Source organism: Triturus cristatus, chromosome 4_2 (genome assembly GCF_964204655.1).
Source record: "Triturus cristatus chromosome 4_2, aTriCri1.1, whole genome shotgun sequence".
NCBI classification, from domain to species: domain Eukaryota; kingdom Metazoa; phylum Chordata; class Amphibia; order Caudata; family Salamandridae; genus Triturus; species Triturus cristatus.
The window spans coordinates 962406324-962433838 of NC_140586.1; the positions used below are offsets into that span (position 1 = coordinate 962406324).

Sequence of the window (27515 nt, forward strand, 5' to 3'; positions counted from 1 at the left end):
AACAGTGTTATATCCTGCTTAGGTATTCATGTACCTTCCCTGCTATCTTGGCTCCCAGCTGCTCAGCCAGTGTGAGTGTTCTGAGTGGAATGCTGCCGTGATGGAGATGGATGGAATGTTTGGGTGCCTGTGTGGTGAGGTGTGGGAGTTGGAGTATGGGCTGAGCAGCAGGCAGGCTGCTCCTGGATACCATTCTGCAACGAAGACTAATAAAGAAACTTCAAAACTACTCCTCTGCTACTTGTCATACACCACAAAATAATTTTGGCGACGAGGATGGGATTCAAACCCACACGTGCAAAGCATGCGTACAAGTGTTTTTTTAGAAGCGGTCCCTGAAAAGAAGATTAAACAAACTAAAGAAGCAAACAGCATCTAATTAACTAGGCTCAGGACTGAAGTACCAGGCCTGGAAGCCCCACCAGTGTCCTTGTCAGCAGACAGCCCCGGCCTGGAAATGCTTCATTTGTCTATAGTGCTTGGATTTCATGCAACTGGATAACTCGTGCAAGCCTAAGCACCTCCACCCATCTGAGCTATGGAACATTCACCATCACAATGCAATTTACTGCAAGATGCTGTCAACAGTAATCGGTGGAATTTTAAGGGAAAAGTTCCATCATCTAAGAATTTCACATGCTTCGCTGTCATCAATACGTGAGGTCTGAGAGGCAATGGCGGCACACTCTGCTTTAGTACAGGTTCAATGTTCAAATGAGCTCTGTGTTCTAGTAACAAAGCTACTAACAGTTTGGTCTCTGCCCTCAATGTTTTATGGGTGTGTTTCTTTTTGCCGCCTCCATTGTGTGCGTGACACCCACTGGATCGCGCACAATATCTTTTGGCAAATTGGTCTTGGTACCGGCAGGTAGAGGGGGCCATCAGCTGTGATATAAACATAGTGGGGAGCTTATTATTTTTTATCCCATGACATTCTTGGAGCAAGGGCAGTTAAACTGTCACTGTGTGGTTTCAAATCAGTAGCACAAGCAGGTCAAAGCGCGTCCACTTTGCCTGTTCCATGGGGTCGCGTGGAGGTGCTGCAGGGACTTTTGCGATGTCTCTGTTGCTAGGCACCAATGCGTGGTGCTCAAGGATGCTTTCCAGCACGCACAGACCTGGAGCCACCCCACAGGCTTCGAATCTGCGTGCTGCCATTTTGGAGTTTTGGCAGCACACAAATCCCAAAGCTAGGTTGTTGACTGGACTACGTGTTATGTTTCTGCTCAGCCGGCCCGCAAGCAGCGCAGGTAAGGGAGTAAGGAATTTTAAACCCGACCGGGCACGTCACAGGATCTTGTGTTATAGCCGCTTCGAGTAGGGCTGGTTGCTGAGTGAATCTAGGTTTATGCTTAGTGAGGTCTGGCAATCTGTTGCAGAGTCTGGATGGTGGGTGAGAAGTCTAGGTGATGCCTAGTCAGGTCTGACAGTCTGTTGCAGGGTCTGGTTGGTGGTTGAGAAGTCTAGGTGATGGTTGGTATGGTCTGGCAGCGTGTTGCAGGGTCTGGCTGGTAGGTGAGGAGTCTAGGTGATGGTTAGTGAGGTTTGGTGGTCTGGTGCAGGGTGTAGTTGCTGGGTGAGTCTAGGTGATGGTTAGTGAGCTCTTGCTCAGTGTTGCAGTGTCTGGTTGCTGGGTGAGAAGTATAGTTGATGGTCAGTGAGGTCTGGCACTCTGCTGCAGGGTCTGGTTGGAGGGTGCGTTGTCTAGGTGATGGTTAGTGAGATCGAGCAGTCTGTTGCAGCATCTGGTTGCTGGGTGAGAAGTCCAGGTGACTGTTAGTGAAGTATGGTGGTCTGTGGCGTGGCATGGTCTGGTTGATGGGTGAAAAGCCAAGGTGATGGTTCTGGCAGTCTGTGGCAGTGTCTGGTTGGTAGGTGTGCAGTCTACGTGATGACTAGTGAGGTCTCGCAGTCTGTTGCACGGTCTGGTTGGTGGGTGAGAAGTCTAGGTGATGCCTAGTCAGGTCTGAGGGTCTGTAGCAAGGTCTGGTTGCTGAGAGAGTTTAGGTGATTGTTAGTGAGGACTGGCTGTCTGTTGCAGGGTCTGGTTGCTGGGTGAGTCTAGGTGATGGTTAGTGAGGTTTAGCAGTTTGTTGCAGGGTCTGGTTGGTGAGTGAGAAGTCTAGTTGATGGTTAGTGATGTATGGCAGTTTGTTGCAGGGCTGGGTTGGAAGGTGAATAGTCTAATTGATTGTTAGTGAAGCATGGTGGTCTGTGGCATGGTCTGGTTGGTGGGTGAGAAGTCTAGGTGATGGTTAGTGAGGTTTGTCAGTCTGTGGCAGCGTCTGGTTGGTAGGTGTGCAGTCTAGGTGATGCCTAGTCAGGTCTGACGGTCTGTTGCAGGGTCTGGTTGCTGAGAGAGTTTAGGTGATTGTTAGTGAGGACTGGCAGTCTGTTGCAGGGTCTGGTTGCTGGGTGAGTCTAGGTGATGGTTAGGAAGGTCTGGCAGTCTGTTGCAGGGTCTGGTCTGTGGGTGAGAAGTCTAGGTGATGGTTAGTGAGGTCTGGTAGTCTGTTGCAGGGTCTGGTTGGTGGGTGAGAAGTCTAGGTGATGGTTAGTGAGATCTGGTAGTCTGGTGCAGGGTCTAGGTAGGTGGGTGAGAAGTCTTGGTGATGGTCAGGGAGGTTTGGAGGTCTTTTGAAGGGTCTAGTTGAAGGGTGAGAATTCCTGGTAATGGTTCATGTGGTCTGGCAGTTTGTTGCAGGGTCTGGTTGCTGGGTGAGTCTAGGTGATGGTTACTGAGGACTGGCAGTCTGTTGCAGGGCTTGGTTACTGGGTGGGTCTATGTGATGGTCAGTGAGGTCTGGCACTCTTTTGCAGGGTCTGATTGCTGGGTGAGATGTCTAGGTGATGGTTAGAGATGTCTGGCAGTCTGTTGCAGGGTCTAGTTGTAGGGTGAGAAGCCTAGGTGACGGTTAGTGAGGTCTAATAGTCTGTTGCAGCAACTGGTTGCTGGATGTCTAGGTGATGGTTAGTGAAGCACGGTGGTCTATGGCATGGTCTGGGTGGTGGGTGAGAGGTCTAGTTGATGGTTTCTGAGGTCTACCAGTTTGTTGCAGGGTCTGGTTGGTGAGTGAGAAGTCTAGGTGATAGTGAGGTCTGGTGGTCTGTTGGTGAGTGAGTCTAGGCAATGGTTATTGACGTCTTGCAGATGGGTGCATGGTGATGGTAGGTGGGTGAGAAGTCTAGGTGATGGTTAGTGAGGTTTGCTACTCTGTTGCCGCGTCTGGTTGTTGGGTGAGAAGTCTAGGCGATGGTTAGTGAGGTCTGGCAGTCTGTGGCAGGGTCTGGTTGGTAGGTGTGCAGTCTAGGTGATGACTAGTGAGGTCTGCTGGTCTGCTGCAGGGTCTAGTTGCTGGGGGAGTCTAGGTGATGGTTACTGAGGTCTGGCAGTCTGTTGCAGGATTTGATTGCTGTGTGAGAAGTCCAGGTGAGGGTTAGTGAGGTCTGGCAGTCTGTTGCAGGGTCTAGTTTGAGGGTGAGAAGTCTAGATGATGGTTTTTGAGGTCTGACAGTCTGTTGCAGCAACTGGGTGCTGGGCGAGAAGTCTAGGTGATGGTTAGTGAAGTACAGTGGTCGGTGGCATAGTCTGGTTCGTGGGTGAGAAGTTTAGGTGATGGTTACTGAGGTCTGGCAGTCAGTTGCAGGGTCTGGTTCATTGGTGAGAAGTCTAGGTGATGGTTATTGTGGTCTAGCAATCTGTTGCAGTGTCTGGTTAGTGGCCGAAAAGTCTAGGTGATGGTTAGGGAGGTCTAACAGTCTGTTGCAGCAACTGGCTACTGGGTGAGAAGTCTAGGTGATGGTTATTTAAGTACGGTGGTCTGTGTCATGGTCTGGTTGGTGGGTGGGTGAAAAGTCTAGGTGATGGTTACTGTGGTCTTGCAGTCAGCTGCAGGGTCTGGTTGGTTTGTGAGAAGTCTAGGTGATGGTTACTGAGATCTGGCAGTCTGTTGCAGGGTCTGGCTTGTGGGTGAGAAGTCTAGGTGATGGTTAGTGAGGTCTGGCAATCCGTTGAAGGGTCTGGTTAGTGGCTGAAAAGACTAGGTGATGGTTAGTGAGGTCTGGCAGTGTCTGGGTGGTCAGTGAGAAGTCTAGGTGATGGTTAGTGAGGTCCGGTAGTCTGTTGCAGGGTCTGAATGGTGGGTCAGAAGTCTAGGTGATAGTACGTGAGGTTTGGGGGTCTGTTCCAGGCTCTGGTTGGTGGTTGAGTCTAGGTGATGGTTAGTGAGGTCTGGCTGTCTGTTGCAGGTTCTTGTTCATGGTTGAGAAGTCAAGGTGATGGTAAGTGAGGTCTGGAGGTCTGTTGCAGGGTCTGGTTGGTGGGTGAGACATCTAGGTGATATTTAGTGAGGTCTGGCAGTCTGGTGCTGCGTCTGGTTGGTGATTGAAAAGTCTAAGTGATCGTTAGTGAGGTCTGGTGGTCCATTGCAGGCCCTGGTTGGTGGTTGAGAAATCTAGGTGATGGTTAGTTTGGTCTGGCAGTTTGTTGCAGGGTCTGGTTGGTGGGTGAGGAGTCTAGGTGATGGTTAGTGAGGACTGGCGGTCTGGTGAAGGGTCTGGTTGCTGGGTAAGAAGTTTAGTTGATGGTTTGTGAGCTCTGGTGGTATATTTCAGGGTCTGGTTGGTGGGTGAGAAGTCTAGGTGATGGTTACTGAGGTTTGGCAGTCAGTTGCAGGGTCTGGTTGGTTGGTGAAAAGTCTAGGTGATAGTTACTGAGGACTGGCAGTCTGTTCCAGGGTCTGATTTCTTGGTGAGTCTAGGTGATGGTTAGTGAGGTTTAGCAGTTTGTTACAAGGTCTGGTTGCTGGGTGAGAAGTCTAGTTGATGGTTAGTGAGGTCCTCCTCTCCGTTTCAGGGTCCGGTTGCTGGGTGAGAAGTCTAGTTGATGGTTAGTGAGGTATGGCAGTTTGTTGCAGGGCCGGGTTGGAAGGTGAATAGTCTAATTGATTGTTAGTGAAGCATGGTGGTCTGTGGCATGGTCTGGTTGGTGGGTGAGAGGTCTAGATGAAGGTTAGTGAGGTCTGTCAGTCTGTGGCAGCGTCTGGTTGGTAGGTGTGCAGTCTAGGTGATGCCTAGTCAGGTCTGACGGTCTGTTGCAGGGTCTGGTTGCTGGGAGAGTCTAGGTGATTGTTAGTGAGGTCTGGCACTCTGTTGCAGGGTCTGGTTGTTGGGTGAGAAGTCTTGGTGATGGTTAGTGAAGTTGGGCATTCTGTTGCAGGGTCTGGTTGCTGGGAGAGTCTAGGTGATGGTTAGTGAAGTCGGGTATTCTGTTGCAGGGTCTGGTTGCTGGGTGATATGTCTAGGTGATGGTTAGTGAGGTCTGAGAGTCTGGTGCAGGGTCTTGGTAAATGAGTGAGAAGTCTAGCTGATGGTTATTAAGGTCTGGCACTCTGTTGCAGGGTCTGTGTGAGAAGGTGGCCTGATATATGCTGTCCACTAGTTCTAAGGGCACCTTGTATCAGTCCAAACAACCCCTTATGGTGATAGGTTAAAGACAACCTTCTATGAAAGCTATCCTAGTAGTAGCTATGGAGAGCAGCCTTCAGGCTAAGTCTTGAAGGAATGTAAAGCAGCTTATTTTACCAGTCTATAATCTCTTGAGTGATCAAATGAAAAGACAACCACACCAGGTATATATTCAAAATATATGTATTTAAGAAGCCTTTTATTTATGTTTTGGTTTTTGAAATATAAATAAAACGCATTGTCATTTACAATGCTAATAGCTTAAACTCGCGTAAATGTGAGACATATTGCATTGCAAATGCTTGTTGTTACCAGTCATTGGTACATGCTTTTTCATCCTTGCCTCATCTGTCGACGTTCCATTTATAACCAAAAATTATTCCACCAGTTTATCTACTCATGTTCTGTATTTTCTGTTAACTTAGCTATCTGACACATGCTGGTGATCCAACATCCTTAAAATTATTAGCTGATTTTGCTTCAACCACAACCATAAATGTTTTCTTAATGAGCATTACTAACCCTAATTTATTTATTATTTATTTATTTGGCGATTTATAAAGCGCCTGGTGACCCGAATGTATCCCCGCGCTATGAGGGTTTGTATATCCAAATGAGAGGAAAGAGGGGGGTGGTATGCCTAGGCGAGACCTAAAAAAATATGTTTTGTGGTGCTAAGAAAGCAGTTTATATTCACTTTATGCTGTGTAAAAAGCATATTTGAGGAAGGTTGTTAGCAATGTATGGTTTACCACATTTTGGAAATCAAGCATTGGTTTTGTAGCCATGAATACAAATTAGAGACTGAATATTTTTTACATTTTGCATTTTTTCCATCAGGGAGCAATCACAAGGAGGCAGTGCCACCTATCGCACCACCATAAGTTTAAGATGTGGTTATAAATATATGGATCTCGGGAAAAAGAGTGTGTGTGTGTGTGCGAGAGAGAAAGAGCGAAAGAAAGAGAGAGGGGGAGGGAGAGAGAGAGGGAGAGAGAGAGGGACAGAAAAAGTGAGAGGGATAGAAAGAGATGGAGAGAAAGAGAGAGGGGAGAGAGATAGAGAAAGAAAGAAAGAGAGAGGGGGAGAGAGAGAGAGTAGAGCGAGAGGGAACGAAAGAGAGAGAAAGAGAAAGGGAGAGAGATAGAGGGGGAGAGAGAAAGGGAGAGAGAGAGGGAAAGAGAGAGGGAAAGAGAGAGGGGGAAAGAAAGCTAGAGTGGGAGAGAGAAATAGAGAGAGAGAAAGAGAAACATAATGAGAGAGGGAATGAAAGAGAGGGGAGAGAGAGGGAGAGAAAGAGAGGGAGAGAGAGAGAGAGGGGGACAGATAGAGAAAAAGAGAGGGAGAGGGAGAAAGGGAGAGAGGGAGAGAAAGAGAGAGAGTGAAAGAAAGAGAGAGGGAGGGAGAGGGGAGGAGAGAGACAAAGCACAGTGGGACAGCAAGAAAGATGGAGAAAAGTCATCATGGAAGAAGCGAGGGGGGAGAGAGAGAAAGAGAGTGGGAGAGAGAAAGAAAGAGAGTGGGAGAGAGAAAGAGCGAGAGAGAGGGAAGGAAAGAGAGAGAGAGGGGGAGAGAGAGAGAGAGAGAGAGAGAGAGAGAGAGAGAGAGTTTACATCATTTGGAATTGCTCCCAAGTGTGTTTTAAAAGGGAAAATGCAAAGGATGCTTGAGAGGTTAGCGACCAAAGTGGCCCTGCTGCGAGGAGAGCCTTGAAGTGCATGGACCCACAGTAACACACTCAACTGGTGTCAGACACGCACATAGGCCGTCGCGCCAGCGGAGGTGTCCCTGACCTGAAGGGAACCCTCTGGTCCGAGGGAGGCCCTGCGGGCCCTGGAAGTAGTGGTGGATTCTCCACAAGTCACCTCAGGGAAGCACGACAGCACTCCGTGGGGCATGACTGCCTGCCAGTGTGAACACCTCACGCAAGCCTTTCCAGCACAGAAGCCAAGTTACGCAAGGCGCCTGTGCTGTGCCAGTCCGCGCGCTTTTACCGAGCCTGCCTTATGCGCACGCTGCTGTCATATTCCAAACTGGTGCGTTTCCATGTTTTGTTGCCTCCCGGTGACAAACACCGGATGCAACAAACATTTCTAAACGGCGATCGTCTGCGGCTACACAAGCCGTGGCCGCGCTCAGCGCCTGTGCCACGGAGGCCGTCAGTCAGTGGAAGCCACCGGCCCTGAGCGGGCCAGGAATGCGGCAGCCGAGCTCATTGTGCGCCACAATGGGCGCGGGCCCCCACCCCCGGGCACCGCGCTTTACTTTCAAGTCTATTGTCAGAGCAGCCGGGACAAAGCTTCCCCTGCAGCTAGACAAAATATGTGCGCCAAGGAACAGAGCTCTTCTGTCCGGCTTCACGCAATGAAAGGTGCAGCGCTGGGATTCCAGGCGCCGTGACGTGCACCCGCTCCCACGGCGGGGCCACCTAGCTCTACACACGTCCGTCAATATTCACTCTTCGTGTGAAAAAGCACGACCGCTCTTTCTGGATAAGTTTTACCGGCGCGATAGAGGCGTTTCCACACTACAGGCGGAGCCTGGTATCCGAAGTGAAACACAGTAAGAATACTCTTGAAGTAATGGGACTTCCTTAAATGCATCAAAACTCACTTCTGACCAGGCCAGACCTGCTATGCTATGGCAGCCAACAAAACATGCTCATGTGTTTATAAAGCATGTATTACTTACAAATGATATTTCCCAAACATACTCCCTTGATTGTTTGCTATTTGTTTCCGGAGGCATGTTCATGAACAACAAACCAGCAACAGAAACACAATTTACAATTCTGCGTGTAAGAAGTCACTTCTTTGTGGGATGTAACTATTTTGAGGCTTTACAAATTAATCTTAAGAACATTTTCTTCTCTAAAACGTAGCCGAAAAAATACGCTTTTAGAGCTTGTTAAAGTGCGGCCGCGAAAGTGAAAGTGATCAAACATCAAAGCGGCCGAGAGGCCGCGAAAGTGAAAGACAACGAGTGCTTTCAGGCTGCCAAATGGTGCGCGCGCCCGGAGCACATGCACTGTAGTTGGCGGCCTGAAAGCACTACTTTGCACTTCCAAAAGTGCTTACTATAAGTCTCGCCAGAGCAGCGCTAAAGCGCTGTCTCAGGCGAGACCTAAAAAAGTGGTATAAGAACCACGACTGTAATAGGCACTAGGCCTATTGTCTCTAGAATTGCTGGGACCCCAAGGTAGTGACACAGGGGACCCAGGGAAACTGTATGCAGTGTGGAAACACAACCGCGGGTTCCTATTATCTTCTATGGGGAATGTCGCGGTCGGAATTTTAAAGATTAGGGACACTTCTAATCGAGTCAGGACCAAACCCTCTTGGACTTAGGTAGTTCTAGGGCTAGCACCCAAGAGAGTACCGGAGTACTCGAGTTACCTCAGCCAGGGAAGCCGGGTGTATAGGTGTCGTTTGGTGTCGGGTCGCGTCGTCAATTTCAATGGCAGCCTGCAAGGAACTGCTGCTGCCGTGAAGAGGAGAAGTGTCCGGAGAGATCCAAGCCTGGATCTAGGATGTAAGGAACCTGAAAGCAGAGGGGACAGACTCTGGGTCACTTGCCAGTGACCTAGGGCAGGATGGACCAATGCCCACAGATGTTGGGTGCTTCAGGTGAGTTGATGGGTGTCTTGACTCTTCAGCCACGAGATCCAGGAGGCATCCACGAAGTCCATGAGCCGGATTCGAGCTGTCCCACAAAGTCTGTCGAGTGCTGCGGTGTCGGCGACCAGAAAGGACCCAACAAGCCTTGGCAACAGCAAGTCACAGGATATCAGAGAAAGGACTGCGGTGCAGACCAGCAAGGTCTAATGGACTCACCCTGCAAGGGTAAGTAAGGTCAAGTCTGGAGCAACCAGAAAAGCCCCAGCAGAAGTGGAGTTGCCTTCGTGGGGACCTGCTAGCCAACGGGCTAGTGATCGCAAAGGAGCCTCAAGCGGGCGCACTGGAAGCTGGCCCACGGGTCACTCGTGGAGTGGAGGCCAACAATCTTTGGTGCAGGAGGTGCTCTAGGCTGGGGCCACTCGCAGCCCAAAGCACAACTTCGAGGATGATCAGGAAGACAGTGTTGCTGCAAAAGTTCACAGTGTCCAGGGGTCACGGTTCCACATTACCCACGATAGCCACGGGCCTCAGCTTTGCTGTGGACTCAGGGTAGCCTCGGGGAAGTCTGGAAATCCACCTCTGGGGATGCAGAGACTTCGGCGTCCGGGAGGAGCTTCAGAATTGCAGACCGGTCAGTTGCTTCTTTGGTGCCTGCCAAGCAGGGGAGTCACTCCTTGACCACAAGGGAGATTTCTTCCGTCTTCTAGTCGTGATTGAAAGTCGAAGGTCCAGGATATATGTTTCAGAGGTTCGTCCAGGGTAATCTACAGTCCTAGGGACTGGATTCCTATACTTATACTAAGTTTAGGGGATGAACTAACTCTAAGGCCCCACCTATAGGTGGGCCTGGGGTGGGGGTGGTTACACCCCTTCCCCTTTGTCCAGTTTCGCGCCAGAGCAGTGGCTGAGTGCTCCTGCAACTGATTTGAACCGGGCTATGCACAGGGACACCTTGTGTGCCCCAGGCAGTGTCTCAAAAGCATTCTCTGAATGCACCCACCCTGCCCCAATACACATCTGCCTGTCTGGGGAAGCAGTTACACCTCCCTGTGACTGGAAACCTATTGTCCAGGCCTCCCCTGCCGGAGTTTCCCTCAGCAGCAGGAGGCCAGACCCGTGTCTGTGGCAGTGGCATCCATTTTGTGATGCTAGGGCTTTGGAAAGTTTTAACCGGGTTAAGCCAGTGTGAACATGTCTCTCCCTCTAGAAGGGTGGAATGCTACCCCCACCGCCAGGACTGGCGGGGGGCGGGGGGCGGGGGGGGGGGGGTAGTATTCCAAAGCGTTTGACACCAAACACGACATGTTTTGATGCAGCCATCCCAAAGTTAGCATTTACCGTGAGGTTATAATGCACTTAAGAGTATATGGTATGGCTGCATCACAGAAACTGAGAACAAAAGAGAAAATTATGCTTCACGTCAAAAGAGATGCATCACGTTCGGATCATTAAGAAGTCACAAACACAGACTCTTCATTGCATATTTGTTTACAGTTGGATATATCACCTATGATTTGTTAGGATTTTTTATGATAAAATTAAACGTGACAGAAGGGTGTTTTTGTGGGTGTGCAACACTTTGCGAGCACTGTTAACACTGATAGGTACTTGAGGAAATGCGATGGGCGGGATGTGGAAGAACATGTGGTTGGTTTACACCTGTGATCCAAGAGGAGGGGCGGGTAACAGCAGTTTAAATTTGGGAGGAGCAGTACGGTGGCGCTTAATTAATCCACGATCACGAAGGAGGAGGTTGACACGCTGTGAAACTTTACACCAGGTACGCTAAGGTGGATGGTAAAGGTGTTTAAACCAGATACAGGGAAGGAATGAAGAGGAAGGGAAGTTTGGTTAATCGGGCACGGAAGGTTCTAAGTTGATGAGGGATTATTTTTGACGGGCGGGCGTTTAAGAGGGTGTGGGTTAAAAACCACTTGGTTTTCAAGGTCATGATTATGGAGAGAATTTGGGGATTCACACAGTAGGTCACACGTAATGTACTGCACTTTTTTAGTTGAAGTTGGAAGTTATGTTGGGTGATTACGAATTGGTGATTCAATCGGAATGTTTAGTAATTTGTTTGTTATGGAGTAGATAATTCAAACAAATATTTTTTTCATGGGGTTTACATGTTATGTGATGGTAATATATACATCTTTATAATTTATAGATACTCCTGAGGAAGGTTTTGCTAAAACCGAAATGCATTGAGTGAAGGAAATGTACCGAATCTGGTGGATGTTTGGAAATTCGATATATATTCATGTATAGGCCTGGATGGGCAATACACTGAGTTTAAAAACCAAAAACACCACGAATTTCATCTTTTGGCGTGATGTTTCTACAAAATGGATAAAACATGTTTAAAAGGAAGGAAATAAATATGATAAAAATTGTACTACTATGGTGGATGAGTATTAATTTGGAAATACCAATGTGCATACGCTGTGCAACCCGCCCGTGACCTGCTAGCACAGCGGGCCACCACCTCTTAGACATTATGTCCTGGTGTGAAAGGAACGGCGCACCATTCACGGGTGCTGCACGCAAAATTGAAAAAAAAGGATATTCTTATAGTAATGTGAAATATACAAGGTGTGCTTCAGGACATTCTCCGTCATGTATCACAGAACAGCCATAAGGAAGTATTTCCGAATGCTGAAGAGGGGCTCAGCTCATGCTTGGGCACCCTCTCACATAAAACCAAGCACTCTGCCTTCAGGATTGTCAAGGCCTCCCATAGGAGTGGCTTATAGGTTTATATGTGTCTGTATAAGGTAGTGATATAGGTAGCCTATACCACTGTAAGGGGTGCAAGCACACCCTGACCCAGGCTGTAGTAGCAGACCTGTGGTGCCATTTTGGAGTGCTTCCCAGGGGTGGCATAATACATGCTGCAGCCCCTGGTAGGCCTCTGATGTACCTATGCCTTAGGTCCATAGTATACCATATACTAGGGGCTTATAAGGCACTCCAGAATCCAATTAGATATGTACCTAATGTACATGGAAACCATTTTAGAGAGGAAGCAGCTAGACTGTGGTCCTGATTAGCAGGGCCACAGCCAGACTAAGGTCGAAAAACCATGAAATACCAGCAAAAAGTGGGGGTACCCATGTGAAGCAGATCCTACTCTCCCACAGTCTGATTGCTGGGAGAGAAGTCTTGGCGATGGTTAGTGAGGTCTGGTGCAGGGTCTGGTTGTTGGCTGATTCTTGGTGATGGTTAGTGAGGACTGGCAGCATGTTGCAGGGTCTGGTTGGAGGGTGAGACGTCTAGGTGATGGTTAGTAAGGTCTGTCAGTTTGTTGCAGTGTCTCGTTGGTGGGTGAAAATTCTAGGTGATTGTTTGTGAGGTCTGACAGTCTGTTGCAGGTTCTGGTGGGTGGGTGAGAAGTCTAGGAGATAGTAAGCGAGGTCTGGTGGTCTGTAGCAGGGTCTGGTTGGTAGGTGTACAGTCTAGGCGATGGTTACTGAGGTCTGAAGGTCTATTGCAGGGTCTTGTTTGTGGGTGAGAAGTCTAAATGATGGTTAGTGAGGTCTGGTGGTATGTTGCTGGGTCTGGTTTCTGGGTTAGAAGTCTAGGTGATGGTTAGTGAGGGCTGGCGTTCTGCTGCAGGGTCTGGTTGGAGGGTGAGAAGTCTAGGTGATGGTTAATGTGGTCTGGCAGTTTGTTGCAGGGTCTGGTCGGTGGGTGAGAAGTCTAGGTGATGGTTAGTGAGGTCTGGCACTCTGTTGCAGGGTCTGGTTGCTGGGTGAGTCTAGGTGAAGGTTAGTGAGATCTGGCAGTCTGTTGCAGGGTCTGGCTTGTGGGTGAGAAGTCTATTTATTTATTTTATTTATTTATTTGCAGTTAATTAAAACTATTGCAATAATAGCACCAACGATACAACCGTAAGTACATTAGTAGTACTGGGGTTCACATGTATTAGGACAAAATCATTACTCATAAAAAGCAGTCCAACACAAATCCCTATTAGGAATAAAACAATTGGATGAAGGTTTAAAACGTATATCACACCAGCAGCTATTGTTTGTCTTTTTCTTGTCAGAATGTCAGTGCCAAGGTTCGGACAGTATTGGGTCAACCCCTAGGAGAAAGATTGTGAGAAGGTGGCCTGGAATATGCTGTCCACTAATTAAAGTGGGCACCCTGTACCAGTCCACACAACCCTTATGATGTATGAGGTCAAAGACAACCTTTATTGAAAGCTATCCTAGTGGTAGCTCTATGACCACTCCTCTGGAAGGGTCAGGGTAGGGGGTGGTTACACCCACTTCCCTTTGTCCAGTTTCGTGCCAGAGCAGGGACAGGTAGCCCCTGAACCGGTTTGAGCTGGCATATGCACAGAGGAGCCTACTGCTCCCACAGTGCAAGACTTCAAAGCACTCTAGGAGTGCACCCACCCAGCCCCAATACACTAAATCCTGTCTGGAAGGTGGTGACATCTCCCTGTGACAGGATGCCTATTGTTGGGCCTCCTCCACTGCGAGTTTCAGTCAGCAGCAGGAGGGCAGCCCAGTGTCTGTGCTGGTGGCATCCATTTTGTGATGCCAGGGCTCTTCAGGATTCTACCGTGTTTCCACAGTAGGTACATGTCTATCACTCTAGAAGGGTGGGATTATACTCCCACACCAGTTACTGGTGTGTGGGTATGATTCCAAAGCGTTTGACACCAAACACGACATGTTTTGATGCAGCCATCCCAAAGTTAGCATTTACCGCTAGGTTATAATGCACTTAAGAGTATATGGTTTAACCGCATCCACAAACAGCTACAGAGAATTGACTCTGAGAGCTGCAGAGGGGCCCTACTCAGGCAGAGGCACCCCCTCACATGGAAACCAAGCACCCTGCCCTCAGGATTGATAGGGCCTGCCTTAGGGGTGACTGATAGGTTTATATGTGTGTGTAAGGTGAGATATAGGGAACCTATACCTCAGTGAGGAGTGCTAACACTACCTCACCCAGGCTGCAGTAGCAGGCCTGTGGTGTCAGATTTAGTATGCTTCCCAGGGGTGGCATAATACATGCTTCAGCCCCTGGTAGGCCTGTGAAGTACCTATGCCCTTGGTATCATCCTAGCTAACACTCCCCCCAATCTTGCTCCGTTATTCCAACCAAGCACTACCGCGGTAGCACCCGCTCAAATTACAGACAACCAAGCCTCCTTATGTTCGAGCATAGTTGTCCCACTTGTCAACATACTCCCCCCCATATCCAACACTCCAGATACCCCATTGACGTTACCTTGCACAGTTAGCCCTCAGTCCAGCCCAACACACCTGGCTCAAGTGTCAGAATATAATAATACGCTCCATCTCCACGATGAGGATATGCCACCACCTGAGCTCCCTCTGCCCCCAAGTACACCTCCTACACCCTCTTCCCAGCCTTCCACATCTACAGCTCAACCTTCCACGTCCCCTCAACATCCTTTCGCGCGTGCTACACCCCCTCCCACACCACCCATTCCTGCACTATCCCACAAACCCAACCAGACCTCAACGCACCCAGTCTCATCCACATTACAAACCACAACATTACTCTTCAACACTCCAGACCCTAGATTCGATGAGATCATGAGCGCATTACATCAAATCAAAGAAGAACTCCAAGCATTTAAGGAGTTGATTTCTAAACAACCATGGCTCGCTAGAATTACTAGACAGCCCAATGCTAGCGGATCCTTGATGCACCCAACAAACACCTCTATGCCGTTCTTACCCGGCTGGAAATCAGTTCCCGCCATTAATAATCCAACCCACCCACGCCGAAGCACCAATTCGCTTTCAGAGTCGGATCTACTATCTCTACTTCACTCATATGCCCCTGCCCTCACGAACCCTATCACGCCCTCGACAATTCCAACGATCCCCCTCAACTGACACAGGCCCATCAAACATAACACTAGAGGCGTCATTGACAACAACCTAAAAAGAGTCCCTCTCACTCAAGAACCTACTTCATCCCTCATCACGCCCCGCCTCAAATGCATCCTCTTAAATTGTAGATCGGCGGCTAGACACGCTGCAGATATAGCCGACCTCATTCTCTCACAAGATCTCGATTTGATACTGCTTACAGAAACATGGCTAAATGAATCCTCCTCTCCTATCATTGACATACTAGTACCTCCTAACTATAACATCATCAGATTGGATAGAACTGATAAAACAGGGGGAGGCATCGCATGTATACACAGGAGTAGTATCTCAGTAAGTAGATCACTTACACCGATATTCCCTTCCTGCGAGTACATATGCCTCAACATCACCAGTAATGACAAACCACTTTGCTCCTTACACACGATATATCATCCACCAGGTGACAATTTGGCCTTCATTGAGCACGTCATGGACATGGTATCAACAAACAACGGGCGCCAAAATACGCAAATATTCTTAGGCGATTTCAATCTCCATTGGAATGACCACAAGGATGTAGGGGTGAATAGCCTCAAAAACTTCTTAGCGGACCTAGACCTTACCCAAATATGCAACAGCCCCACACACGACAAAGGATCAATACTGGATATAATAATCTCTAAAAGAGATTGCACTCAGCTAGTCTCGATCCAACCTTGTGACTGGTCAGACCATCATATCATTACCTTCTTTATTAACCCACAAGACCTAAAGTCTGGAAAAGAGATACAAAAAAAATAAACCCGAACACCTTTCCATCACCCAGTTACAACCTACTTATGCCTCCCACGGGATCTTCGGAAGTCCTTGACCTTACCAATCACTACCTTAATTCCATGACCAGGATATTAAATGAGGTAGCCCCCCTGCAACTTAAGAGAGCCTCCATAAAGGACTCAAAACCGTGGTACAATGACACGCTCAACAATGACAGACGCTCTCTCCGAGCCGCGGAACGCACCTGGAGGTCAACTCCCTCTGCCAACCACCTAAATACACTAAGACAAAAGAGAAACGCATATTTCAGAAAGATCAAGCGCACTAAAGCAGAATTCTTCAGCCACCAATTAGACCAGGCTAGAAATCGTCCCAAAAAACTCTTCGAACTAATTAAAACACAATGTAAGGACACAAATCATCGTCCACAACACTTAGACTGCCGGCAACCCAACTGTGAAGAATTCTCTGCCTTCTTCACCCTGAAGACAGACAATATCAAGATTGATCTACTCAATGATCTAACCCTACACTCGGGACCGCACACGAAGTCATCCCCGGAAATGCCAACTGCACTGTACCACTTCCCATCACAGCCTAACCTTAAAAACGACGCCAACTGGTCATCCTTTTCGACATACTCCGAAGAAGCCATAAGTGAAATACTTGGGGACATGAACCCTGCCAATCATTTTGCCGATCCTCTTCCCGCAAACGCCGTTAAAAACCTAACACCACTACTTCTGCCCCTCTGGACTAAGATCATAAACAGCTCACTTCAACAAGGCTGCATCCCGGACACCCTCAAAATGGGGCAGGTCTCGCCCATTCTAAAGAAACCCACGGCTGACCCGACTGACCTAAACAATTATCGCCCTATCTCCAACATCCCCACACTAGCCAAACTCTTGGAAAAATGTGTACACCTCCAACTGACAAGGCATATTGACCACTTTGACTTGCTGAATAAATACCAATCAGGATTCCGAGCAGGTTACAGTACTGAATCAGCCATGACACACATAATTGATGACGCGCTACAAATCCTGGATCATAACGGAGCCTGCCTACTCATCCTGCTAGACTTATCCTCAGCTTTCGATACGGTCAAGCACGAGAACCTGTTGGATCTCCTGAAGCATAGAATGGGTCTATCAGGCGTAGTGCTAAACTGGTTTACCTCTTTTCTCCAAAATCGAACACAACAATTCAAGGCCAACAACGACATGTCAAAACCCGTACCAGTTACACTAGGAGTACCGCAAGGGTCCTCTTTATCCCCGACTTTGTTTAACCTGTTCATGGAAACCCTCACCGAACTTCTTCAAGCATCTAACGTGCACTACCACATGTACGCGGATGACACACAACTATACCTCAAGATCAACACTTTAGAAGACATCAAACTACTCAACACAACGCTGGGGGACACCCAGATATGGCTGGCAAAAAACCATCTCAAACTTAACGCCCAAAAAACTGAATTCCTGCTTATAGCTCCACCCGCCCAAGTCCCTGTACTGCAAGAGTGGATAAAACACCTGACGGCACTCAATGTTCAACCAATCATCGTTGACTCAGCCAAATCACTGGGAATAACCCTCGACAGTAGCCTCAATATGCAAAAACATATCAGCAACGCTACAAAGGGAGCTAACTACCAGATTAACACACTGAGGAAGCTGAAACCTTTCCTTCCAAGCAAGGACTTCAAGCAAGCAGTACAAGCACTAGTTATCCCCAGAGTGGATTACGGTAGCATCTCCCTCCAGGGGTGTGGAAATCTTTAAAAATTCTACTTGGCCATGGGACAAAATGTTACAGAAATCTACTTGTCCTCTGTAAATTCTGCTTGCCCTACACTCCATAATTCACTAAGATAGGTCTGCACAGAGAGCGCCTGCACTGCAATCAGTGCAACATACCATGCAATATATTTTTCAAATGCCAGTACAATTATGTCGTGAAAGGTGATGCACCCTTACATGCAAATGTTGTACTGGCTAGTTGTACAGCATGTGTGAAGGTGTCATTGTGCACTGCACCCACTTATCAACCAGTCTGCCTGTGACAGATTTTCATACGTAGAAAAAAAGGCAGAGTGCAGACTGGTAATTGACTACATTTCTTGCTGTGTCTTTGTGGCAGACTGTGTCGGAATATGAACCTGTTGGACAGAAGGGTTTTCTCCTTCGTAGGGCCAACTGGTAGCTCTCCAGCTTCAAAAATACGCAAGAGATGTTCTGATAAACATGTGTGGATGGGAATAACTGCACTTCTTGGCCGAGCTTATCAACTCTTCATGGGGCAGCAAAATCACCTAGCAGAGGTACTGTGGTTCACTGAGACAGTATCCACAATTCTTGTCAGGGCTTCTATACTTTTAATGGGGAAGTTAAATCAATTTCCCCTTTTACGCTCCTGAGCTGGCTGTATCAGTAAAGTTTCTCTTGCACAAAGTTAACTGACGTGAAGAAATGCAACTCTTCGGTAGATGTGGAAGTTTCTCAATCAGAATAAAAGATATGTAGTATATGTAGCACTCACACACTCATACAGCAGTAAATCAAACGTCATTCCATTTTCACAGCAAAGGGAAGGAGAACCAAGTTGAAGAAACTGTCAATCTAGATGTGAAGGGATCAGGATCATTGAGATGGAGGGGTAGTGAGTAATTGGAAGGACTCAGCATTCCATGTCACACCTAGCAAGGACACCCGGGCTCAATCCCAGTAGAGTTGGAAACACTTTCTTGGCCTGATGGATAGTCAGAGGCTATCTGCCGAATTACGTTTATTTATGCATCAGCTACCAGGATGTCTAAATCAAATATTGCCTATTTAGCTGAACAAACATCCAAAAGTGCCACTACTCATTTTCATGTTCTCTCTTAGTCATTGTGCTCTGTGACCATCATCTAACCTATTCGGCAGCCTCATGTCTAGTATTTCCCTGAAGGACCAGAAAAGGTTGTTGGAGGAAGGGAGCAGGAAGTACACCAAAACCATAAGCAGAGCATGAACCAACACACTGAACAAATGCCAACATGTCACAAGCCCATCTCTCCCTGCTTCCTAGCCCTAGCCACATAAGTGGAAAGGTCTTCAGATACACAAGACCCCTCCATGTATAGTGCATTTGATACCTTAGCAATTAAGGAAAACCTACAGCTCCTCTCAACTTGAACCTCCCCACCACTGCAGACAAATGCAATAGAAACGTACACCTTGCACTGACAGCAAATAAAGTAAACACCCCAATTATTAACAATAAAATATAGCAATGTATACAGCTCCTACTCTGATGGTTGCAGGCAGAAAGACCCTCCAGTAGTCACCCCACCCTTCATTCTAGTTAAAATGTAAATACAATGAGGCACACATATATGCTACTGTTTCTTCACACATGTTTAGCTAGAAGTGGTTTAGGGATGGGTTTCTAAAATATAGATCTGTAGCAATTATGGAACCAGTTAGATCTTAATAGCTGCCAGGCACACTCTGAGGGTGAGCGTTTAGCCTGCGTGCTACTTCAATCAGAACCTTCTCGCATTTCCAGGCGAGGCAGAGAAAGAAGACATTTGGAATGTTGGAGCACCATGCTAGAGTACGGGTGAACTAAGCATTTACAGTTATGTTGGCAGTAGGTATGTGTACTCACTGAGCTATTTTTCTTGCTCGTGCACCCTGTATTACCATTCCTGTTGGTGCTCTGTTCTGCATCTTAAAGGATAAGTGATGGGGTGTGCCAGGTACTTCGACCTACACTTAAGAGATGCATAGCACAAGATTTATGCAGCAGGTGCGCTCACAGGCTGTGCTATCTCAAAGGTATGCAGTGTTCTCCCTCACACCATAGAATGAATCTTTCCATCCCACCACAAGCCCAGCTCTTAATTAGCTACTACATTCTAATGTCGAAGGGATCCAGGTCCAGCATTTTTCTTTTCAGTTGAGAGGAAAACAAAGTCCTTAGGAACTGGCAGAAAGATCCTTGCACATGTGCGCATCAACTGCATATTTGTTTTAATTGGCGCAGAAGCTTTGGGGTTGATGGACCAGTACTCAGCTGCAGCACCAAATAAATACAGTGGCCCTGCCTCTGCACCTGCATTCCGGATACCTGTCAGTTTCTGATGCAGTAGTTTATCGGAGGCAGGCGGTTTAAGTGAAACTGCAATGCATGGCCTGGCTGCTTCAGCCTCAGTGTCAGAGACACAGCTGGGAAGTGTAGCCCCTGTGAAAGCTGGCTTTTGTGCTGGCAGCACACCATGGAGCTTGTTGTATATCCTTTATGACCCTTCAACGCTGTAGATGGTACTCAGGGGGCCAGATCTCTGAGCAAAGGGCAACACAGAGTGAAATAAGAGACAAGAAAAGACTGGGAGTGAAAATCCCCCTCCTGCCCCACCCCCTCCCCAGCCTCTTACAAGTGAATGCTGGACGTGTGTTGCTTTGAAGCGAGATTTTCCTGCACCTTTATGTGCAGCTTTCCTGCGTCATTGAAATTCCCTGTATTTCATGACCTTGGGAAATGCACGGGCATTCTTTTTTTTTCTTTCTGCGCAGTGCCCCTAAGACCACCACCAGGCTGAGTTTACCAATAGTCTTAAATCAATATCGCCTAGAGCCCTGTTTCCAAAAACAAACCCGTTTAATCGTGGATTTCCTTGTAGATGATTTGTGACCCTGACAAGACAAGTTGAACTCCCAGTGTCTCCTGAAAACCACGAGCGCTTAGAAGCAGGCCGAATAAGTCTGTCGCGCTCTATAAATACCGGACATTTGGAGTCACAGTTCACAAATGAACAAGTGACACACAAAATGTCCCACACTGACGTGGCACACATATGCGTACGGCAGAACAGACCCATGTAACACACCCAAGCAGGCTCACACTAGACAACCCCGATGCCTCAGGCGCATGCAGCCTCACAATTAAGATTGTCACAATGGCAAGCCTCCCCACTGGCCTCTAATTCTCACTGCTTCCCTTCGACAGCCCTCAGCCAGCTCTGTGCTCTGCCATGTCTCTTGCACGCCTCCTTCTTGGCGCTCTCTACAAAACACAGATTAGTAGAAGTGACGGCGAGAGGACACCCCCTGCAGCAGCTGGTACCTCAGGCCCCTCGGCTCATTGCACGGGTGGCCTTCCGGCACTGCAGGCACTTATGCCATTCCTCTGTGTAAGCCACCTACTCCATTCCTCAGTGGTGGCGGGTAGAGAGGTGCAGCCAAAGGCCACTGTTAACTCGAGTGTTACGATGCTGAGCTGCTGACAATGTTGGTTCCATGTTTTAAGGGGGCGGGGCATAGAATTTTCCTGTGCCTGGTAATTTGATGGCGTGGGGGGGGGGGGGGGGGGGGGGTTAGGGGGGTCGCGCGGTCCAGTGCTCACGTGGATTAGAGGCCTCCAAAGGTTCTCTGACTTTTTATTACCCATTTCTGATTAATTGTGAGCCTCACGGTGCCCACAGCTCCGATATTATTTACGTGATTTAATGTCTACTTGTCCGTCGGACAAAATAGACATTAAATCTTCTTGCCCACCATAAAAATCAACATGGTTCGGGCGTCGGGCGATATGATTCCCCCACCCCTGTCCCTCTGCGGCCTACCCAAAGCAACTACGGCACCATTAAGAGCCTCAATCAACGCCGCAGCGAGACTCATCACCGGCTCTAAAAGAAATGTACACATCTCACCAGACCTCAAATCACTGAACTGGCTTCCCCTGGAAGCCAGAATTCACTTGAAGATAGCGTGTATGACACACAAAGCCTTGCACCACAACGCACCTAGATATCTAACACAGAAGTTGACTATCTCTGGTGGGCTCAGATCTTCCAGAAGTGCGGAAAAACTATTACTAAAACCACAGAGATTCAACAAGAAAAAAACATACAACCGTACCTTCTCAGGAATGGCACCAAGAATCTGGAATGCTTTACCATCCGAAACCAGACTTAACCCCTCTATTGTCTCATTCAAAAAGGAAGTAAAATCAATTCTCATGGCCAAATTCACCTGACTAAGGCCCATTGTTCTGTGACGAACTAATACAGCGTGGCCATTACCCTGACTAGGACAAGGGACCTACTAAGCAATCTGGACATCCCATCTTCCTGTTATTTGTCGCATGAGAATAGCGTCCTATTGTACCTGATCACCTTGCTTTTGTAACATGTTTTGCATATAGATGCTTCAATCTGTCTTTGGTTTATGTATAATACTTGATGTACTGTTAAGCGCTCTGATACCCGCAAGGGTCTTGTCCGCGCTCTATAAAACTTTCAAATAAATATCTAAAGTACCATATACTAGGGGCTCATAAGGTACCACAGTATCCAATCACTAGTGCATCTAATATGCACTCCAAGTTGTTTAGAGAGAACAGAGAGGCTGGGGCTCTGATTAGCAGGGACCCAGCCAGACTATAGCCAGAAACCAGTGTAAACATCAGAAAAAAAGTGGGGGCAACATAAGTGCAGATCCTACTCTCCTACAGGGTGGTGGGACCCGTTTTGTTACACAATAGCCCAAAAATAATTTGGAGCACTTACATGGTGATTATCGTGACTTTATTATCGAAGACGCGTTTTGGCGTTATGCTGCCTTCTTCCGTGCAGACAAATCATTTCAAATGCGCACAGTGATTGGTTGTTTTAAAACATCCTGCCTTTGTTCCCATTGGAGGAGTGTTCAATATACATGCTGTTCTCCAATGAACGATAACATTCCATTCACAGTCTCCATGTTGAAATTGCGGCTTCATAAACTCGCTGATCTCGCTGTTAAAATCCAATCATTGTGCAAGAACCCCTCGCCTACCGCTGGATATTATTCACACGATATCTGCGGGTGTCCATTGCATAACTGGGCATCCTGGAATTGTATAATCCCCGGCTTTCCTTGGCGGACAGAGTCTGACAGCGGTAGTTCAGGCAACCAAAAATAGATTCATTTATGTGACCCCACCAAGGTTTGCCGAACTCACGGCCGGTGCGCCCTTTGACGGGGTGGGACCCGTTTTGTTGCACAACAACCAAAAAACAATTCGGAGCACTTACGGGAGGATCATCATGACTTTATTATCACAGACGCATTTCGGCGTTCTGCCTTCTTCCGTGCAGTCAAGTGATTTCCAACGCGCACAGTGATTGGTTGTTTTAAAACATCCTGCCTTTGTTCCCATTGGAGGAGTTCCGACCAATGGGTGAGTGACAGAAGTATTGTTGTCAAAATATACACGGGTAAGTGCGATTAATATATTCATATTCTGGCCTCAATGTTCAAGATACATGCTGGTCTCCAATGAACGATAACACTCACAGTTCCCATGTAGAAATTGCTGCTTCATCAACTCACTGATCTCGCTGTTAAAATCCAATCATTGTGCAAGAACTCCTCGCCTACCGATGGATATTATTCACGCGATCTCCGCGGTGTCCTTTGCATAACTAGGCATCCTGGATATATATATATATATATTAATGCTTCATGGTAAAAGAATACCAGCACTCACGGGGGCAGGATAACCCAGATTATAATGGGGTACAAGTACGCGCAGACGCGTTTCGGCAACCGCCTTCCTCAATGATGGCGGGCGCCACGAGATGACACCAATAAATACCATTCAGTTCATTGGTTATTTACAAAATGCATCAACACCAACGAAGGACTCAATAAATTACTTATCCACCAACTTGTTAATGGTGCGGCCATCTTGTAACTTGTATTTAGGTCGCATTGTATCATATCTCATATGTTGTTACGTACATAAAATTAAATTATAGGGATCAGTCATCATAATGTCCTGAATGGGCTCTTTACTTATATCAATACGGATGCCTAACTCCAGCTCTCCCATCTCACCATACCACAGTATGCTTATGGAATTTGTTGACCTCTGTTTGAGTGACAATATATTTCTGTTCCAGGACCAACTTTTCAAACAAATACAGGCTACGGCCATGAGCAGCTGCTTTGCCCCCAGCTACGCAAATTTCTTCGTGGGCTGGTGGGAGAAGCGGGTGGCCTGATCGGTTACCAATGAAGAATGGACCAGCAATGTGTGAGAAAGTACCCTCTTTCTGCATGGTATGCCCCCACTTTTTGCTGAATTGCTGATGTGCTTTGACTGAGTGTGCCCTGGGCTCCTGCTAATCAGGTACCCAGGGCCTATGTTCCTGCCCTAAAATTGCCTTGAAACCTAAACCCAATTGGCATCTCTGGCCACTGGCCAGCCCCTGGTAAATGGTACCACAGGTACCCAGGGCACTGTGACCAGAGAAGGCCTCTAAGGACTGCAGCACTTATTGTGCCACCCTTAGAGGTCCTGTACCCTGACACTCACACACTGCCTTTGCAGCCTGCATGTCTTGGTGCAGAACAAAGTGAAGGGTCGACATGGCACACATCCCTGTGTGCCATGCCTACAAATCACTGCACTGGCATAGATCAGTCACTCCTCTAGCTAGGTGCCTTATACCAGTGGTGAGGGTACAGGTATATGAGCCCTGTACCCCTACAGTGTCTAAGTCAATTCTTTGACATTGTAAGTGCAGTGCTGCCATTAAGTGTATTTGGCTTTGGGAGTTTGTCATTACGAACTCCACAGCACCATAATGGCTACACTGAAAACTGAGAAGTTTGGTATCAAACTTCTCAGCACATTCGACCCACAATAATGCCAGTGTGGGATTTAATGTAAAATGAACAACAGAGGGCATCTTAGAGATGCCCCCTGAAACTCAACCAACTTTTAGTGTCCCGACTGAGTGGCTGCTTAGGCTGCCATCAACAGACATGTTTCTGGACCCCTGGGTCAAGAGCCTGCTGCTCTCATGGGCCTGAAACAATGCACATCCTGGGACGAGGTGCCAAGCCTCCCCCCCAGGATGGGCAGGGTTCACAAAGGGAAAGCTTCAAAGGCATGTCGCCTTTGTGAGCTTCCTCAGACCACTTGCTGCTTTCAGCAACTGGTCCCCACTAGTTCTATCCCCCACTTTGGGCGCGAGGACCGGTGGGAAAAACAAGTGAGGGAGAGAGGTGTGCCCACCTCTGCCAACTCCACCCCTCAGGTGGGGGAGGCGAGGTGAGGCACAACTCCGAGTCCCCACCATCTTGAGGATGGGGGACCCAACCAACCAGGGACAGGCTCCTGGAGGGTGGCACAATAGAGTGTGTACCCACCTCAGGGAAGGGACCCATTGGTCCCTGCCCTCTACCTACCTGTAACACCCCTAAATCTAATATTTAGGGGGCACCCTGAACCTTGCTTCCGCAGATCCAGAAACGACAAGAAGAAAAAGGACCGAACAGCCGTGCAGAGCTAACAAGAGGACGACGTCAACTGACTTGGCCCTAGCCCTACAGGCCTGTCTCCCCTCGAACCTGCTCCTGCAAAATCCCAGTGTGTCCTGCAGCCAGCAACCTCAAAAACCCCGGAGGACCTGCCTGCCTTCACTTCCAAAGACTTTTTCTACCGTGAACACCCGCTTTGTTCAACTGCAACCTCTGGCAGCAGCCGGAGGCCTCGAATACAGCCCACTCTGTACCCGCCAAACCTGGCCCGGGCTCGAGTGGAAAAACACTACAAGGAGGTCAACCCTGCGACCCTGAACCGAGATCCAGCGACCCCTGACCTGCCTCAAGCCTCCAGTCAACGCCTGCAGTGTAAATCCAGATAGCCCCCCTAACCGCGACCAGGAGCTGGTAAGAAGATCAGACCCCAAAAGACACCCCTGCACCCAATGCCCCACGGCCTTGTGTGCCCAAACCGACTGTAGTTTAAGCTTGTATTATATGTACCTTAGGTACCTTTAGTGGTTTTGAGTTAGTCACTCACTTGAGATTATCTGGTAAAACAAAGGCAAGCTGGAATCCCACACTCTGCACACCAATGTGGGAAGTTGGCCTGGTATATACTGTTCAATAGTTATAGTGGCCACCTTGCACCAGTCCAACCAACCCCTTATTGATGATAGGTTTAAGACAACGTTATTTGAAAGCTATCCTAGTGGTAGCTATGGAGAGCGGCCTTCAGGCTAAGTAAAAATTGGAAGGGCCCTGCACAGTGACAAACCACGCCCACAGCTACCGCAGTGGTTGAAAGGAAACAATGGATCCACCTCACGGATGCTCACCCGGTCCCATTAATGTGAGCTCCACAACAGACACAAAAGGAAAAAGAGGGGGGAAGAGAGGATAACCTGCAACCCCCCCCCCCCCCCCCCTTCTGCGCTTGGACAATTTCTTTGATTCTGATAAGGATAGTTATGTTTTTCTATTTTGTTTTTCCTTTTCTGTCTGGTTGTTTTCGCAGTGATGTCCTTCGTTTCCACCATCCGAGGGTGGGACCCATTAATGGAGCCCCCACAAGTGTAACAAAGGGCGAATTTCACTGCACGCTGATAGATAATATGTGGTATCAGCACCTGTTTTATATAGGACAAAACGTCTTGGATGAATAATGTGTAGTGTGCTCCCTCACTCCTCATGCAACTGCATCATTAAGAGAAGTTGTGATCATTATTATTGTTAACATTTGTAAAGCGCAGCATTCACCTACCTGCCACTATGTAAACCTCTACGGGTTAGCAACAAAGACCCTTTCCTCCCTATTAATGATACATCTTTCATGTCTCCTCCTGATATGGATCTGGCTATTTATGAAAAAGCTAGGCTTTCAGATCTCTCCTATAGTGCATGAGACTTTTACTGTCCCTGAGAGGGGCTGGCAGTTTATTCCACAGCTGAGCTGCCCTCATCTCAATAGGCCCGGCCTCTATACTTCTCTTTGCAAAGTTTTGGGACACATTGTAGATTGGCAGAGGAGGAACGCAGGTTGCTCATTGGTCTGTAGTTCATAAAGGAGTGCCCCGAACATGTCTCTTTGTCTATAACATCCTTTCCTGTGTAGGATGAGGGCCCAGATACAACCTGTAAAAATATGTTCCATATCATTTAGGGTGAACACCACTACATATGATAAGGAGGCAGAAGTACTATACATTCCCATAGACGAACAAAGATGTATTGAAAGAGTTTGCCCACATGAAACTAGATGCGCTGCAGCAAAGTATATTAAGTGAACTAGCCAACATGCACCAAATGACTAATTGGTGGGAAGACTGAATGTTAGCACAAGGCATTTTCAGAGTCCCCCAGCTCTTTTACCACTGTGGCGACTACACCTCCAGCCTAATGCCTCCTGACTGTGTAGAAAGGCCAGATTTGGAAGACTCTGGGTTTTTTATACCCATGATCAGCAGCACCCCTAAAATCACATTTTCTGTAGAACCTTCTCCTACAGAATGGCGCCCACACCAATAAAGGCACTATAGGGAAGTGTGAGAGTACATGGGACAACAGCACTGCAATATACAATTGGGTGGGTGGGACAGTAGGCCCCCGAACAGTTAATATCCGTTTCACTATGGTTCAGAAGGGAATGGCACCACCAATGTGGGGCTAAATCACCAACTGCAATGCCACAATGGATAACGCTGATATGCGGGGGGCACCTCCAGCCTCATGGATTTCTTTTGGCAAATGCAAAGAGAGCTGCTACAGGTCCCAACTACTTCCAAACTGGGGAGGCCTCTGCTCTCTGGTTACCTGGCAAACACCCACTCCAGTCATCCCAGGGGTGATGATCACCAAACAGCACGAGCACCCCATGAGCCGTCTGTTCACTCTTCTTCATCACCATCACTGGAAAAGGACCACAGAGTACTATGGGACCACCTCTTGGGAGGTTATACCCCATGAGTTCAGACCGTTCA

At 47.9% G+C, this 27515-nt stretch overlaps 1 protein-coding gene and 1 long non-coding RNA gene across 2 annotated transcripts in view; both read right to left on the bottom strand.

Moving 5' to 3' along the window:
* The window catches only part of LOC146839141 (uncharacterized), a 69697-nt gene extending 46358 nt beyond the window's left edge, over positions 1-23339 (bottom strand). The window contains exon 1 of the long non-coding RNA XR_014960803.1: positions 22290-23339. This is a non-coding gene — a long non-coding RNA (uncharacterized LOC146839141). The remainder of the gene's footprint in view (positions 1-22289) is intronic.
* The window catches only part of LOC146839140 (uncharacterized), a 366458-nt gene that overhangs the window by 78070 nt on the left and 260873 nt on the right, over positions 1-27515 (bottom strand).